Source organism: Corvus hawaiiensis, chromosome 7 (genome assembly GCF_020740725.1).
Source record: "Corvus hawaiiensis isolate bCorHaw1 chromosome 7, bCorHaw1.pri.cur, whole genome shotgun sequence".
NCBI classification, from domain to species: domain Eukaryota; kingdom Metazoa; phylum Chordata; class Aves; order Passeriformes; family Corvidae; genus Corvus; species Corvus hawaiiensis.
Window position 1 is genome coordinate 9,591,153 of NC_063219.1, and position 13,300 is coordinate 9,604,452.

The window sequence follows — 13,300 nt, forward strand, 5'->3', positions numbered from 1 at the left end:
AGTCTTTGCTGCAAAGGAGAAAAATACCATTCTAATTGGAGGCATACTGCTGCCTCTAGACAAAAAGCCAAAGTCCCTCTTTGGAAAAATGAGGAGACATTATGGCAAAATGGGAAGCTGACAGTGTTTTGACAGGTGGAAATACAAATCCTGTATAAGATCCATCTCGGAGAAGGCAGATGATCTGTCTCAGTACTGAATGAGCTGATGTTTTACAAAGCACCTGAGGAGCATTCCAGCGAGTGGCTGTACAGAGCCACTGCTTGTTCTCCTAATTGTGTGCAGTTTAATTTGCCACGAGTGGGTGAAGGATGAGCTGTGCTTTCTGGTTTTTTTAATCTAAAACCTGGAATTCTCTGGACCACTGGCAGCTTGTTTGTTGAATCATTCACTTGTGTACAGGCAGAGCTCAAACCTGTGGCCATTTTCCATGACAAAGAAGCCAGAGACTGTTAATGTTAAATCTCCTGCTCAGATTAAAATTTTCTGTTGTTTTGAGTACTGGGATTTTTTTTGCCTGAAGCAGAAAAGTGTTCTAACTACTCTAAGGTATATTCCCACAATTCTTGGTATACACTTAGAACAAGAGGCATAGCTGCTACATTTTATGAACATGCAGAATTTTCTCACTGAGTATAGGAAAAATGGCTAAGCTTGGTCTTGTGGCTAAGAATGGGATTAGAAACATGGACATCTAAACCATTTTCCACTCTGTCAAGGAAATTTACTTATTTAAGTATTTATGGTTTTTTGTTGTTGTTTTGTTTGGGGTTTTTTTGAGTTATTCTTGCTGACTCAGTTTCTTCATTTATGAATAGCAAAATATTTGATCTGGTTTAGTTAATCTCTCCATATATGAAAATTGTATATCCAAAGAAATATGAAATAATAAAGTCATGTCGATCAGTAAATATCCTTTTGTCTGAAAGAAAGATTAAGAAAAACAAGGATTGATTTATTTTTCTATTTTAAAAACTATTGCAAACTGATTTAAATTTATTAATAATAATAATACTTGTCTCAAGTACTGATTTGTTAGTTGATATTGAAGTACATGGTTCAACCAACTAAATGCATTTGAGAAACTTCCCATCCAGTTTTAATTTATACCATCAGGTGTTTCTGTATTTCTAGTGAGCTATCCTCATCCTAGGACCATGAACTGGGACTAGATTCCTCTCCTGCCTTGCTGCAAATCCTGACAGGCCATGCAAATTGCAGTTCACAGTAGTTTTGTTCTCCGAAGTGGCTGGGACAGCTGTTCTTTGCCTCTCTTCCTGGCAAGGTTGGCTAGGAGGTACTTCCAGCCATTGACCGGAGCTCTTCTGATTGTCAGGGACTGTCAGAGGCCACTCCGAGGGCTGTTGTGTGTTTGATTCATGGTTTGTCAGACTAAACCATGCCCTAAATCTCCACAGTTTGGCTCTTTCAGTCTCAGCAACAGCCAGTTTTACAGCGGGTTTTGTATCCAACTTCTCGCCTTGTGAAGCTGTAGACTTTAAGGCTGTAGTCAAGAAACTGTAATTCATCCTGTGGAAACATCCAGAAAAAGAAAAGAGAAAAATGAAATGTCATTTGTAAATAAGCAGCTCTTAAACTGCTCTGATGTACATGGATATCTGTCCCAGCTTTTGGTAAACTGTGATGCAGGACCTGCAAAACAGGGATGCAGCCACATTCCCATTTTCTTCTCTGAAATGTCTGTAGGCTGTTGGTGAACAAAGCTTCTGCCTGTGCCCCTTCAGGGTGACATCTGTGTGCTAAAGAGAACATATTTAATGATTCAGTACTTGGAAATTCCCCTTAAATATCCTCCAGGTTATACCTCGTGTTTGAGAGATACCTTAATGTGTGCCAAATACTGATTATGCCTGATCTCTTAAATGGCCCAGGATATACTATTTGGCTTTAAGAAATGAGCCATATCTTAAAGAAAATAATTCTTGGTGTCTGACTGATCATCTATGACCAGACATGCTTTTTAGTCTATTTTAGATTTTTTAAATTATTATTTACTGCAGATTGTTTCAGAGGTAGTCCAGTAGCTGTAGCAAAATGAAAAATATTCTAGATTGAATTGGATACTCTCTGCATTGCACTAATTTGCTTTAGGGAAAGAACACAGGTTTTGGGAGCTATGTTTCTTCCTTTGCTTGCTCTACAAAGCACAGAATGTCAGATACAGTGACAAGCTGCTAATTCACATTTTATAGTGAAATTCAAAACTTGACCCAGAATAAGGATGAGTAATGATATACCTTCTTTTGCACAACTCTGAAACAAGGCAGGGAGTGGAGTGCTGGAAGGCTGGGGAAAACTCTGGATAATTTTTGTTTGTTTCACGGAGGAAAAGGCAACTTCACAAAGGTGCTTAATATTATCTGTGTTACAAATGCTACCAAATATCACCAGCTGTCATGGATGGTTGTTGTATTTACAGGAGTCTAAGCATCAAACGGGCATGAAGAGTGTGCCTGAGAAGTAGCCACCGTCACCCCTTTTGAAGCCTGGTGGTAGGACCATGGAAGGAAAGTTGCACTGCTTTATTCCTGTGTGACCCTTCTCTTTGGATCATATGGAGAATTTTAACCTCTGAGGTAGAAAATTTTGTATTTTCATGCCAATGCGATGACTTACGATAATTTTAATGTGTAAAGTGGAAATATGTACGTTCTCAGTGAAGTGCTTGCAGTCACTGTCTCGTGGTGTTTCTTATTGTTGTGTGTGTGTTGCAGATAAATAGTGTTGACCGGACAGCAGTTGCTTTCCTTACTGAAACTTGAATTCAGTTTTCATTTAGATTTGGAGTAAAAGGAAATTGCCTTTTTTTTTTTTTTTTTTTAAATTATTATTATTATTTCCCTTCATTATTTGGGAAAAAAATGCAATAACTATCTCCCAGAAAGTAAGTTGAGTCATGAGCAAAGCACTTACCTGAAGCAAGAATGAGGTGAAAGGACGGGCTCATGGACTCATGCCTATGCCTCTTTCAGACCACCCCAAAGCTAAACTATCCTCCAGAGAATACCTGCATCAGGCTGTCACTGTTTCATACACCTGAGTTTTGACCAAGCCCTCAGTTCTTCAGCAGGAAAAATATTTTGCTGAAGTAGGTTTTGACCACTTCTAATGAAAGCAGTAATTAATTTCACAGATATAAAAAATTAAGGGCAAGACAAATCTTAGGAGTTAAGCATCTGTGCTGAAAATAATAAAAGAGTGATGAGTCTATGAATCAGCAGGGCTTCAAGGCTCCGGTTCCTGGGATTCATCTGAGAGCTGTCTCCAACACTTGTACAGTTACAGATTTGAAAATTGTGTGAGAACACAATCTCTTTCTATAAACAGAAGGACTACCAAGGAGATGTGTGTCTGGGAATGCGGTACTGACTTTGAAATATCTCAAGTGTTTTAATGAGGAAGGCTTTTAGAATGCATCTTGCATCTTCACAGTGCGGTTCCGATCACATTGAATCTGGTGATATAAGCTGGATTTCTTCCACGTGCTGAAGAGTTCTGGTTGTGTATCTGCAGTTCGGGTCCTCTTCTCACTGTTACCTAGCAAATGTAGGTTTAGCTCGGGGTTGAATGGAAGGTTATTGCTGTTTAGAAACAACCCAGCTTGGAAAAAGCCTGCTTGCAAACATGAGAAAGTAACAAAATGTGCTAATTGGTTTCTTAGGAAAAAAGCACAAGCAGTGAAACTTTTCACACGGGGTATTTCGCCAGGAAGTGTCTCAGTGTAATATACAGACCTACACTCTCCGTCTCTTCTCTGAGTGGGGAGTTTTCACGGGGGTGAGGAGAAACCTCCATTCCTTGCCCTCAGTCCCAGAAACAAAATATGAGCCCTTTAGGGCTTTTTCTTTTTTCCCCTTCTTTTCACACAATGGGGCAATCGCTCTATTATTGATGGCTTCTGCGCTTATCACGGTCAGGATTGGGCAGATAAGCTATGTTATATCAAAGCTTGCTGAAAATACTTTCGGGTGCTTACATTCAGTTGAGGAAATACTGAAAACACTATTGCAGAAACCGAGTGGGACATGTTGGGTTTCACACTGAAACAGGCCAATTTCTCTTTTTGCTTAGTTTTTGACGGCTTAAGGTGAGGGTGAAAGAAATGAACTGGAGAGCTGCAGAGCAGGCGGGTCTGGAGCGCGGGAGACCAGGTGAGGAAGGCGGCGGCTCCGGGATCGCGGGGGCTCGGTGCAGCCCGGGAAGTGGGAGCAGCCCGGGGAGTGGCAGCAGCCCGGGGAGTGGGTGCAGCCCGGGGAGTGCGAGCAGCCCGAGGAGTGCGAGCAGCCCGGGGAGTGCGAGCAGCCCGGGCCCCCGCGCAGGGAGCGGTGCCCGCCGGGCGGCGCTGCGGGGCCGGGGCGGGCGGGCGGTGGCGCCTCCGCCCCTGTCGGGCGGGCGGGGAGGGGCCGGGGCTGGGCCCCGCTGGCTCCGCTCTGCTCCGCCGGCTCCTCGGCAGGGCAGCGTCCGCCGGCGGCTCGGGCCGGGAGGCGAAGGGCGGTCGCGGGACGGCGGGCAGCGCCCTTCGGCAGCAGAGGTACAGCACCCCCCGGGACTCCCCGGCCCGCACGGCTCCCTTTGTTCCGCGGCGCCGGGGGCTCCGGCAGCCCGCGCGGGACACGCCGCGGGGATGGGCAAAGGGATGGGGTCGGCGCTGCAGCGGCTTGGGGTGCTGGTGTGGCGGCTCGGCGCCGGGTCTCCTGTGAGGAGGGGGCGGCGGTGCCTGCTCCGGGTGCCGAGCACGGGAGCCCCGGCGCCTCCCGGGCGCCCCTTCCCCTCGCAAAACTGCGGCTTCGGGACGCTCTGCGTGCGCTGTGGCTGGCGTTCAGCGGCTGGTGGATGGCAGCGGGGCTGGGACAGCTTCATTTAGGCATGAACGCCGTGCGCACACACGCATGGACGGTCCGGGGCTCGCTCCCTCAAGCATATGTGTGTGTGTGTGCGTGCTCTTTCTGGGAAGAGAGCGTGGCATCTGTTTCTTCTTGTCTGAAATAATTACCCTGTGTGCGCGGCTTTGCTGAATTCAAAAGAACGGGCTCGGCTGCGGGGCTCGGGGGAACCGTGGGAAGAGTGCTGGTAACTTGGAGCAGGATGATGGATTCTGCTGTCGGGTAACACTTGGAGAGGAGACTTGAGGAAGGGCTTTCCAGGGCAGGGTCATTGTCCCAGAGAACTTCCCTGAGGGGACGAGTTGGTGTAGCCTCCCAAGGAATACCGCCTGTCTGCGCCCATGGAGGCTGTTGGGATTCGGTGTGGGACATCTGCTGCCGCTGTGTTTTGGGAAGGGAATCCCTTTGTTCCTCGGAGTGGCCAGACTCCCCGTTGGAAAACAATGGCCTTCCTAGAAGAGCCACAGGGAGTGGGGCTAGCGGTGCAGTCACGAAGTGGTCCAGTGCTCGCTTGCCTTGCCCAGGGTACCGATGTGCTCACACGTCCGTGCTCACATGTGCTGTTTGCTTTTTCATGTAATTTAAAGCTTTGGAGTTTCACACCATGTCATGAAATCAGTTGCTATGCATTTAGTCAGGACCACTATTCTAAAGGATAAATGTAACAGTAACTAAATAAAAGCTAACTACTCTTAAAATTTACGTTAGAGAAACAATTTAAAATATATCCAGATTGGAAATGACCGCTGGCGTAAAGGTCAGGTAAAACTCCTGACTTTGCGATTTTTGTGTCGAATCATGAGTCTTCCATATCCGTCTGTCTTATTGTTAATTGTGAATTAAGGCTGGCAACAAGCTGCCCATCCTTCCCTGGATGAATCATCACTTTGTCAAGCCCTGTGTCAAAAACAAGGCTTTCCCCAAAAATGTGCAGTGATAGAGAACAGAAATAGTCCAACCCATCTGTTAAAGTAAAGTTCAGTCCTTGGCTGCTTTTAAACCTATGAAAGGTAATGACATTCTTCTCATCATGTGCTTTTATTTCCAGTTGTCCTAGGGCTGAGTTTAAGAATGTCTTCAATTTAGTGCTAACGCTGCCTCTGGCTTAATTTTGTGTGAAGGTGTTAGGGTTGGAGCATTCCAATTATTCCCAAAGTAACATAAAGTGGTCACTGCTTACGTTGGCTTGTAGCAGCTACTGGCGTGTTAGGTTGCCACAAGTTCCTCCATATCCTTAGGAAAGAAGATGTTTGTAAAACACCGGTGGTGGTGTTGGATATCTAAAAGGATTCTGGCTCCTTATGAGCACCACAGATTGAATGCTCAGCAAGCTGAAGGTGAAAGGACTCATGAAAGCATCCTAAATCACAGAAGCTTGCCCCTTTCCTTTCCTTTCCTTTCCTTTCCTTTCCTTTCCTTTCCTTTCCTTTCCTTTCCTTTCCTTTCCTTTCCTTTCCTTTCCTTTCCTTTCCTTTCCTTTCCTTTCCTTTCCTTTCCTTTCCTTTTTTGTAAGAGACCTTGTTAAATCACACCTGTGGGGAGGAACTCTGAGGAAATGATGGCAGGGGGTGGTAGTTTAGCTCTGTGTGTTAGCCCTTTCAAGCATTGTGCAAAACTTGATGTAATTACCTTTAGAAGGGCAAATGTATATTTCAAGCCTACTAGTGCTTCTGGGGAAGGGAAAATAAAAGTCTGGCAAATGAGGAGAGGAAGTGGGAGAGAGCAATTGGAAACATAAGCAAAGTCATTAATTTTTCCCACTGTGCACTCTTAAGAAACTGCTGGCAACATACTGGAGATACTCTGCCTCATGGAAGTGTCAGGGACTTGCTTCACATGGATTCTCTGAGATCATCTGGTTTCCCTGAGCTCTGTGGGAACAGAAATTCCTCATGTTGGAGGCTGATCTCATCTTCCTTCGGCAGCAGTAGTAGCAGCGGCTTGGGAGTTGGAGAGGAAGGTGAAGAGAGTGCCAGTGGGACGGTTTGGAGAAAAGCTTAGTTCTGGTGTAGGCCAAGCTGGACACTGTTTCCTCCTTTCATTTGCCTTGTCTGGTCAGAGCTGGGACAAATGCTGACATACCCACCAAAGTTCAGTGCCCTTTCAGACTGCTGAGCTCATTTAGCACAGCTCATGTACTGGACTGTCCTATAAATCTTATCCTATATTTAATTCATCTTTTCTTTTTACTGTACTAATGAACAGCAAACTGAAATGGAAAGGGGTAACTTGAGTGATTGTATGCATCAAGCTTGGGGAATTTCCTGAGTTTGATGAAAGACAAAAATAAAGGGTTTTTCCCTCCCTTATAGCTATGTAGTTAATCTATTAAATTCTCAGAGCTTTCTAAGTAGTGTCTTTTGTTTGTTGTGGGACTACTGGCAAAAATTTTAGGAAGGCTGAAGTAGTGATGACCAGCCCTGGAGTCTGTAACTTGATCTACAGCTTTTTCTCTTCAACTGGGAAAGGAAGTAACAGCTCTTGTTACACCCTTATGTAACCTCTCCATTCATATCCTCCAGAAAGAAGGAAACCAGAGCTTGATTTCTGGTATATAAGCTGATATCAAGGCATGCTTTGTCATAAAGAAGCAGTAAAGAATAACATTAATTTTCTTCTGTTTTGCAGTTCCTAGAATGAAAAAAAAAACCAAACCCAAACCCCCAGCCCTCCCAAAAGTTAAACATTTTAATTTTGTGCTGATTGGATAGTGGAAATCTCTGCAACTCCTCATCATGTGCTGTGAAGTAGCTGTTAAACTGCAACAAGGGTCTTGTGAATCTTTCCTGGTGTGTTTGAGCATTAGTCTCAAAACATTCATCATTTGCAGTTGTGCCCCAGTTCGCTTGTGGTTTGTGAAAGCTTTGGTCTTTTGGTGTGTATTACTCCAGATTTTGGTTCTAAACAGTGTGGAGACTAGGATTTCTTGTTTGTTTGTTTGTTTTGCTCAGTTTGGTTTTTTTATTTCCTGTTAGTGGCATAGCTTTTAGAGAAAACTGTACAAAAAGTTAATCTTTTTGTCTCTTCCAACTCCTTTTTACTGGGAAATTTCCCATTTGGTATCACCAAGTAAACTTGTATCCATTTCTTGATATATATTTTAAGTCAGCGAAGTCACGCTGGTGATGGAAGTGTTTCAGTGGGAAAGACTAGGGCTTAAAAATACAATTTCAGAGGCGAAGAAGAATGATCAAATCCCCTTTCCAGATGCAAACTGGCTGGGGAATTCTTCTATGCAGACAGTACAGCAGGAGTAATGGACCCTAGAGGCCAGAACAGCCTCTCCAGTACTCCAGCCTTTGGGAGGGAAGCAGTCTGAGAGGTGGTCTCCAGCCTAAGTGACCAGATTTAACACTTCAGCAAACAAGCTGAAGGCTCAAGATAAGGAATCCGAATATCCAGAGTCCCAAGGAGTAAGGGTGAGAAACATTTACTGTCACTGAGATTTTTCTTTCCTCTGCAGGGGTGGGGAGTGGGTGTATCCTGGGGCTTAGGTAATTGCCTTGTCTCTGGCTTTGTGTAGTGCTACCTTGGAATTGCTTCGTCGCTGTGGGTGTACTAATAATCTTTCCTTTGTTCTCCCTGTCTTGGAGAGGCAGCAACCCTTCCAAGGGTCTTATATTGGCAGAAATCCTTATGTTGTTGGGCAAGAGAACCATGAAAGCAAAAGACACCAGGAGGAAAGTAAGAGCATTTATCAAGGAGAAAAAGAGGCGATCATCGAGAGGAATAGGTGCTGAGTAGCAGAAGGGCTGGTGGGTGTTGTACTATCAGAAGTGCTTGTGGTGGATTTCTTTATTTTCTAAATGGAGGCAGCAAGGAAAGACTCATTTTTCACAACTGTAAGCAGAAACCAGTTTTTAAAAGTCTATGACCACAGCCTGGTCAGCATTGGTACAAGCTTCCTGGGCCCACAAATATGCTTTGTATGTGAGCTGTCTTGCTGTTTGCTTTATGCTTCTCTTTTTGTAATATTCTGTAATTTTCATAGTTTGTACACTCTAAAGTGCTACTGCGGGTACTTTGAATTGCAATAAGAGTACAAATACAAAATTACGAATAAGAATATTTAAACTGTAGGCTTTGCTACAATGGAAAGAAAAACAGGTGGAGAGCTGGGACATCCTGAAGTGTTTTGTCACACCCCAAAAAGTTTCTACTCTTTTATATGCATTTTCTTTATGGAGTCTGTTCTCCGTTTGTCTACATGAGTGTACTGGTGTTTAAAGATCTTTGAAAAGACTGGGCCTTAAGGTAACCACCAGTTTTTATGCACAGTGGAGCATATGCAATGTCCTGATACTGTGCTTAAATCTTTGCCAGTAACCTTTGAGAACCTGTGCCTCAGAAATGAGGAAACTGCTGGGTGATGAAGTGTTGAAGAATTCTGTATCTTCGAAAAGCACAAGCAAAGGAAGTTACACTTATTCTCTGTGTTTTAATGCCTTTGTGTTAAAACAATTTGAAGCACAATTAAGGGTATCTTTTTAGATCAAAGAGGTATCCTTAAAGTCCTTATTGCGTAAGGACTCTGCAGATGGCACTGTAGTGAGAAGTCAGCCCTGCTTTTAGGAGAGCTGTTGAAGGGAGTGAGTTGCTATTAATCCTCTGCACTGTGCCTCTATGGAAGCAAATAAGAAGCTTAACATAGAGACACTGATGAAGAGATGAAGAGGTGCCATTTTTTCTGGGACTCTGGGAATTGGTTCACTCTTCACTGAATAGCTCTGCTAGAGCTTCATGTTTGAGGGCTGCGAAGAAAGCCTTTCCTAGCAGAGCTCATGCTTATCTGATGTGAAAGAAGGGATACCTGGGATGTCTAACTTCCAGCAAAAATAACAGCTGCTCTACCTTTTCATCAAGAGAGGCTTGGAGAGAGGGCAGCAGGAAGGTGGTAGAGGTTGAAAGGCAGATTATTTTGGGGAATAGTTAAGCCTACAAGCTAAACAAGTGGTTGCTTGAGTGTCTGGATACCCTTCCTAGCTTTTAAGTGTGTGTAGGTCTGTGACTGATGGAGCAGTTGAGGTTTGTTGCGCAGAGTAATCTAGGGAAGTGCTAACTCCCTGTAAACCTTTGGAGAAGGAAAAAGAGTTGTAGAGGGGGTGAAGGAGTATTCCTGGTGGTGGTGAGGAAATACTGCTGCCATGATGTACCAGGAATCCTCTGTACAGCCTTGTTTAAATCCCTGCTTGGCCAAGATGGGCTCAAAAAGGGGAGGGAGCAGAAAAGGGGGATTGGGATGGTAAAGGGAGATGGAAAGGCAAATGAGAGGGAAATGGGCAATACTGGCTGTGCATTATTTGGAATGAAGTCCACGAGATGAACCTCTGTCAATACTTTCCTGTGAGACAGAAAACACATTTAAATTTAAAAACAAAACCAAACCACAGCAGTATGTGCAAAAGCAAGAAGAAGTAGATATTAGCTGATCATGAATAAATTTAGTCTAGAAATAAGGCACACCTAAATAACTATTTCTCATGGAGAAGGATGGAAAATGGCCCTCTGGAGCAGTGCAGTGTAGTAGTTCGTGGCTGTAGGATGCAGTGTGTTTGGCACCGGTCTGGAGCACACAGAACAGATTTGGCTGCAATTGCCATTGTTCAGCTCACAGGCTGTCAGGCTGCTGGAGTTAAAAGGGCTCTGGAGATTACCTTCAGTGATCAAAGAGTGCAGGGCTCTGTTGAAACAAAGTGCACTCCAGGAGAAAGCCTGGAAAATCTTTTGGCAAGCATGGAGAGAGCTGGAGCTCCTTGTGCCTTGTAACAGGTTTCTGGAACATGGGGAGCTTGCCTGTATCTCGTGTGAATAGAACTTTTTGCTTCCCAAAAATTGGCAGATGATAGTTCTCATGAAATACAGCAACGGGAAACTTAGTAGCTTTGAGTTTGTGTTGAGTTTGCCTGCCATGGGACCAGCTGTTTTCCGTCTGTGGAAGGGAGTTACTTTCTATTGATGTTTTAAGAAGGTGTCCCTCTCTAAATCTGTGAAGTGTTATATTTTATTTGGAAAATCTCTGTTTATCATGCTAGTTGTTAATAAAAACACCATCTGCTGGTTTTTAGCTTCATGGACATCTGGACAAGAGTGATGTGTTGAAATGCAACTTCATGGACCACTCCCATTGTCTGAAATATCTCTTGATATGATACACAGGAAGAGCTGGAGATGCCTTGATTCAGAAATTGATGACTTTTGTCCTCTAATTGCAGGTGTCCATCTGAAAATGACCGTTGAGGATGAAAATAACAAAATTGTGGATATAGGTCAACTGCTTGAGACAAGCAAATATGTCTGAACAGTACATGTAATTAAAAAAAATTTTTCCCTTAATAGATTTTAATTTTTTCCCTTAAATAGTTTCTTTTTTATCTTAGGTTTGGGCAAATAATGCTTCCTCTTCCCACAACACTTGCATCCAAATTCTTTCATTCCCTCCCTTCATTAAAAAATAGCAGTGGCTTGCTGGACAGAAATTGATGTGCAGAATAGACAGCGATGGCAAGTGGTGGGGTGAAACCTTGCACTACTGTTTTACCTTGGCAACTACTCCTGGGAGAAGTGGGACTAGTCGAGTCTGACTTCCTGCAGGTTTTTCTCTTGTGATGGATTGACTTGCAAAGAAGTAATAATTTCCATTTGAAGCTTTTTTGTGCAGCTAGGGAATTTTGCAGAGCAATTTTTCTGCTCTGTGGTAGTTAATAAGGGGTTTGTTCTCCTCGCAACCCATGTCTCCGATGGAATGATTGTGCTCAGATCTCCTGTCCTGCCTGCTTTTGTGTGGAACATCAGCTGTTCTGTTGTCCTTTACTCTGTCCTGTTCAATGAAATTCAACATTAGATGTGTGTAAGAGTAGATGCATAGACCAAGAGAGGTACAGCTGGCATGATTTGTCTTATTTTCATAAAATACTAGCCTAAAAACATTCCAAACTTTATTTACAAATATTACAAGGACCCCGCCAGTGAGGTTTTGAGGAGGGGAAATTGCAATGGGCAAGAATAAGGTCTCTGGCATGGTGTTTGTGTGACTTCTTTTCCTCCTGTTTTAAACGGAAAAGTACAGGGACATTTTTGGTTTACCCAGACTTTTACTGCTTGTAAGAGGATATAGGTGCATGGAAACTGCGGTACCCTGTGAGTGCCAACTGCTCTAGGAGTTAGGGTGTGCTCAGTTATCATGGCTGACTTGATGCTGGGTAGGTACAGGCATCAATGCCTCTTCTGGAGGCTGGATTTCCTGAAGCTCCTGATTAGGTTTGTCTTCATCTGTGACTGGTTTTAAGCCTGGTTCAGTGACTGTTGCGATGACTTTCTGTGGCTGTTTTTCCTTCTGCTGTTGGCAGCTGAATGAAGCTGTGGTGTTACCTGGCCTGTTATTTCATTTTCTGCGTATCTTCAGGGCCTATCACCAACGTCTTAACAGGCAGCAAAGCATTTGAGCAGAAGATTAGCCTGTACTCTGGTATTTTCACCCTGTGGTATTATGGCATCTCTTAGTATCTACCTTCCCCACAGTGTAAATCAGTGTTCACTCCAGTTGCTCCACCATGAGCAGTTCTTTTGCCTGGATCCAGGGGTGTGTAGTTCCCGTGCTGACTGCAGGAAAGCAAGGCTTCCTTTCTGCCCATGTGCTTGTGTGGAATAGAAAGTAAAAATCCTATTATAATCAAAGATCTCGATTACAGCTGATTGCTTGATTGCTCCCGAGGGACTGAAACCTCAGTTGAGAGAAGTGATTTGACTTTGTGAGGGCTGATTGTGTGTAAAAGTGTTTTGTGGAGATCTACTACTGAGAGATCTTTTGAACCCAAGCTCTGGTGTGGTGGCAAGCAACTGCAAACAAAGAAGTTCCCCTTACATAAATAAACACTACCTTGTTTTTTGTGCCCCTGTTCTGCAAATGTAACCTTTGGATTGGGCAGGATCCCCCAAAATTGGCAGAAAACTTTAGGCGGCAGCTTGAAAGATTAAGATAATCAGTTTGAAAAGGCACCCACTACTTAGTGTAGCTTAGCTGTCCAGTAGTAAAAGCTATTTTTTTTTTTTCTGAAAGAATGGGGGTGTTTTCTATGTGTCTATATCCTGTACTGACAACTTTTTAAAAGTTGTGTTGTTTGAAGAACACTGTCAGTCTAAAATCAGTTTAGGGGGAGAAGGCAGGACCTTTGACAACTTTTGCCTTTGCAGTCCCATTTTGTTCCTTATTTTGAAAAAGATTCGAGGAAATCTTAGCAAGGTATGTGCCAAAGATGGAGCCCCTTCGTTCCTGAATACTTTATCCCTTTCTGTAGATGTGGACCTGGAATGATTATAAAACTCTGTGGCTAGGCAATGACTAAGAAAAGCCTAAATATAAGAAACCACCATGGATCCTGTTTCTGCTGAACTCAGTG

General features: G+C 43.8%; 1 protein-coding gene across 8 annotated transcripts in view; it reads left to right on the forward strand.

Annotated features, from left to right (window-relative positions):
• The first annotated feature begins 4,420 nt into the window (after positions 1-4,420).
• MYO1B (myosin IB) overlaps positions 4,421-13,300 on the forward strand; it is a 110,017-nt gene continuing 101,137 nt past the window's right edge. For 7 of the 8 annotated variants that reach the window (XM_048309242.1, XM_048309246.1, XM_048309245.1 and 4 more), the window contains exon 1: positions 4,421-4,552. The gene's annotated coding sequence lies outside the window, so the exon portion shown is untranslated. The remainder of the gene's footprint in view (positions 4,553-13,300) is intronic. The other variant, XM_048309251.1, reaches the window with a different exon arrangement.